Genomic DNA, 4,616 nt, shown 5'->3' on the forward strand with positions numbered 1-4,616 from the left:
TAGTGCATTTGCAAACAACTAATAATCCACAGAGGAGTAAATAATATGAACATTCAGAAACTTCCCTTGGATACTCTAGTATGGTTGCATACCCTCTTCCCTTGTATATCTTTTGGTTGGAGATCACTGTCTGAATAAGAAGTTCTTTGAGTGTAATGACAGGAGAGTAGAACTGCGCTACAAGTGACCTAGATGCTCAGAGCCTACGGCTGGGCTTATCATGTGTGCATGCACACACACATGTCTGTGTATATGTGTGTATGCACACGTGTATACCTGTGTGTGTGCCTGTGTTCCTGGGACTGATCTGGAGTCCTGGGGTGCACAGGCACATCCATGACCTGTGAACTCTAAAGCTTATAAAGTTTGGAGGCAGGTGGGCATACTGTGAGAAAGAAAATCTTCTGTCCACATATTTTACAAAACCACATGACCATGGAATCACATCGAGTGCTAAGGTGCATCCTGGGGCACTGGAGAAGCGGTGTGAAGGTGAGAGGAGATGCAGCTTAAGCTTCATTATCTTCAGAGAAAACTCTCCTTGGCTAACTGCTGCTTGGAAACATTCCCTCTGCCTTTCAAGACTCGGGCACTGCAGCTCTCGCCATTTCCTGCTAGGTGAGTTTTATACCTATATTAACTAACATCCATGAGTCTCAGTTTACCATCCCTAAACAGATGTTCATTTAAGAAATGCCATGAAAATTAGAGAAAGTACATATAAAGTGTTAAATAATTGTATTTAATATTGGCCTGAGAAATAGATGCTCAGTAAGTGATACTTCCTGAGACAGCATTTGTGACTTTCATATAAGTAAATGAAAATCTTAGGAAGTGTGTGCTAGGGGAATATTGTGTTTCCTACTCTCACTCTCCCCATCTCCAGAGACGGCATGGGAGAAGTGGCTTCTGATGCCTGGGAGGAATGGTCCATATCACAAAACCAGTATCAGCATGGGAGTGAGCTTACCCATTAGCCTGGCTTCAAAAGGGAAAACTTACTTTGTATATGACTTGTTAAAGTCACAAGGCCTTAAATGATTGCGATTTAGAGTTATTATGTCTAATAAAGTATGGGGAGTACATTTATTCATGTTGAAATTATGATGGAAATAAGTGAGCTTAGGCATCACAAATGTCGTCCCCGTTGAGCCAGAAGGACTCCTGCGCCGGGTGGTCGGCTGACCTGCTGCTGCCTCCTGGGGACGCGGGCAGGAGGCTGCCCGAGCCTGCAGCGCCCTCCCGGGCGGAGTGCTTCAGAACCCAGAAGGAGCACCGAGAGGCCATGCTGACCCTCTGGACCCCCAGCCTGTCCGCCCCCTACGCCCGTGTGCAGAGCTGGCAACACCAGCCAGAGAAACTCATCTTCGAGTCCTGCGGTTACGAAGCCAATTATCTGGGCTCCATGTTGATCAAAGATCTGCGAGGGACAGAATCCACACAGGACGCCTGTTCCAAGATGTGGAAATCCACGGAGCACGTGAAGAAGATCCCCACCATCATCCTGTCACACATGAAGGGGTCAAGTTCATCGACGCCTCCAACAAGAACATCATTGCGGAGCACGAGATCCAGAACATTTCCTGTGCCGCCCAGGACCCAGAGGACCTGTGTACCTTCGCCTACATCACTAAGGACCTGCAGACCAGCCACCACTATTGCCATGTCTTCAGCACGGTGGACGTGAACCTGACCTACAAGATCATCCTGACGCTGGGCCAGGCGTTCAAGCTGGCCTACCAGCTGGCCCTGCAGGCCCAGAAGGCCAGGCGGATGGGGGCCTCTGCCACTGAGGTGATGGAGACCAGATCTTCCAAGCCGGTGCCGAAGCCCCGGGTGGGCGTGAGGCAGTCAGCGCTGGATCCATCTGACACGAACCCCAATGCCCAGTCCCACGCCAGCGTCTCCTGGTCGTGGACCCCAAGCCAGATTCTAAGCCGAGCCTCAGCACCAGCTGAGCCACCGAGGAACCAACTGTACTGCAGAAACAGCCTTGCAGAGCGCAGGCTCCCGCCACCACCGCCGCCGCCTCACCTGCATTGGAGACCCAGGCCCACCTCCGTCTGCAGGACTCCTCCCGGCTGAGGGCCCGGCCCACTGCCAGGTCTCGTGGAGGGAACCCTGTCCTGGTGCCGAGCAGCCCTCCAGCCTCTAGCAGATGAGACTGGGACTCCAGAAGCCCTAGAAGTGACTTGTCCAGAAAACGTTTTTAATAGAATTATTTTTTTAAATAAAATTAACTTTTAACACTTGGCCAAAAAAAAAAAAAAAAAAAAAACCAGCAGAAAACATACTGACATACTGACATTCTTCTTCACTCCTTCACTTTTAGTCCAGAAACTGAAGCTAAATGGAGTCTGAAAAGCAAATTGCTAAAAAGTCTGTGACCTACAGGCTTGGGATCTGTGTGTCCAGTCCAACCTCTTGTGGTGAGGAGCAGTAAGTGGTGTCCCCTTGGTATGTCAGGAGTTTGAGCTGGATCCCGCTCCTCATGGGTCCTCTCACTGTCATTTTTCATCACGTAACCCTACTGCTCATATTGCCATATGTTTTGCATATACCTTTTCTTCTTCATTAGAGTAAAAACATCTCAAGAGTAATAAGATTACTTATTTGGAGTGTAATAAGGTTATTGCTATTCTGTGGGAGGAAATACCTAGAACTAGCCACATTCAGTATAATCATAAAATAATATAAATGTATTGATATGATTCAGTTAACAGAACATTTCCAGATTTGTTATCCAATTATATCATGGTTCTTATAGTACTCTGACAGAGACAGATTTTATTTTCTTGGTTTCCAAAATCACTGTGGATGGTGACTGCAGCTACAAAATTAAAAGACGCTTGCTCCTTGAAAGGAAATTTATGGCAAACCTAGACAGCATATTAAAAAGCATCACTTTCCCAACAAAGGTCCATCTAGCCAAAGCTATAGCTTCTCAAGTAGTCATGTATGGTTGTGAGAAGTGGACCATAAAGAAGACTGAGTGCTGAAGAATAGATCCTTTTGAATTGTGGTGTTAGAGAAGACTCTTGAGTCTTTTGTATGGCAAGGAAATCAAACCAGTCAATCCTAAAGGAATCATTCATGAATATTCATTGGAAGGACTGATGCTGAAGCTGAAGCTCCAATACTTTGACCACCTAATGTGAAGCTCCAACTCATTGGAAAAGACCCTGATGTTGGGAAAGATTGAAGGCAAAAGGAGAAGGGAGTGATAGAGGATGAGATGGTTGGATGGTATCACTGACTCAATGGACATGAGATTGAAAAAAACTCCAGGAGATAGTGAAGGACTGGGAATATTGGCATGCTGCAGTCCATATGTGTGTATATACAAAGAGCTGGACAATACTTAGATCTGAATAGCAACAATAGTACTCTGACTTTGGCTGTACCATAATAGTACAGATAAGAAACCTGAAGAATAAAGATTGCAGGAACTAAATTAGGACTATTTTTCCTCAAGCTTTATTCATTGATTTTTCAAAGTGGTGCTTTTTTTTTTTTCACTGCAGCATACAATTCCAGGATGTGGGGATGGGAGGATGAGGCTAGAAACAATAGTGATTATGAATTTATTAAAATTATGCTAATTAAACATTGAATGCCTGCAGTAAGGGAGAGGGGATACTATAGACATTGTCAGTAATGAAGAGGACGAGGATCCTGAGACCAGGGAAGTGAAAGTTCTAGAGATGCTACGCCCCCCACTGTAGAACTGAAGGGGCCATAAAAGAGGCTTTAGTTTAAAGAAAAAAGAAATTAAGAATGAGTCTGTAAACAAAGATTGAAGGAAATTGTGGTTAGGATTATCGGGAAAGTTTTCATAGAGCAGAACAGATAAATATCAAAATATATATGCATATAAGTGCTTATATATACACATACACTAGATATATGTGTGTGTATAGGCATTTGTATATTCTGATACTTATGTATAATGTGTGTATATACAAATATGTATCTATTTTCATCTATTTCTTGATGAGTAACCTTAGGAACAGGGAGACCTGGCGTGCTGCGATTCATGGGGTCGCAAAGAGTCGGACACGATTGAGCAACTGAACTGAACTGAACTAACCTAAGGAAATTTAATTAACTTCAGTTTCCTCAACAATAAAATGAAGCTGGTAATCACACCTAACTCACAGGACTGTTGTTGGGAAGATTAAGTGAACTGATACAAGAAGCATTAAGATGTGGTGTTGTCCAGACTAAATCCATTATACACAGTCCTTGTTGTAATTAACACTGTAGTTATCACACTGTGCCATGTAATACACATAATGCTTGATCCCAGTTAATAAAATGTGGAGTCCAACATTTCTAGACATTCATTGCCTTTATACTATGAAAAGAAATTACTATGTCCTGATAAAACTAAATTTAATTTTAAAACTCCATAAACACAGTTAGAAGTGGTGTGAAATGAAGAAAACAGTTTGATACCTAAGGAAAATTGCTGCTTCTTCCAGTGCCAAGTGGGGACTCAAACCCCTGCATTTCTTTCTGGTGGATGGTTACTCCCAGACTGTCTGGATGTGATGTTTACACAGGATGTTCAACCATATAGAATTAGCATCTTCAAACAGGAATTACGTTTGGGA

The 4,616-nt window shown here is 43.7% G+C and overlaps 1 pseudogene; it reads left to right on the forward strand.

Annotated features, from left to right (window-relative positions):
- Positions 1 to 1,309: 1,309 nt before the first annotated feature.
- LOC110152450 (ankyrin repeat and SAM domain-containing protein 1A pseudogene) lies at positions 1,310 to 2,085 on the forward strand (annotated as a pseudogene).
- Positions 2,086 to 4,616: the final 2,531 nt, after the last annotated feature.

The sequence above is a fragment of the Odocoileus virginianus genome, chromosome 1 (genome assembly GCF_023699985.2).
Source record: "Odocoileus virginianus isolate 20LAN1187 ecotype Illinois chromosome 1, Ovbor_1.2, whole genome shotgun sequence".
Taxonomy (NCBI): Eukaryota; Metazoa; Chordata; class Mammalia; order Artiodactyla; family Cervidae; genus Odocoileus; species Odocoileus virginianus.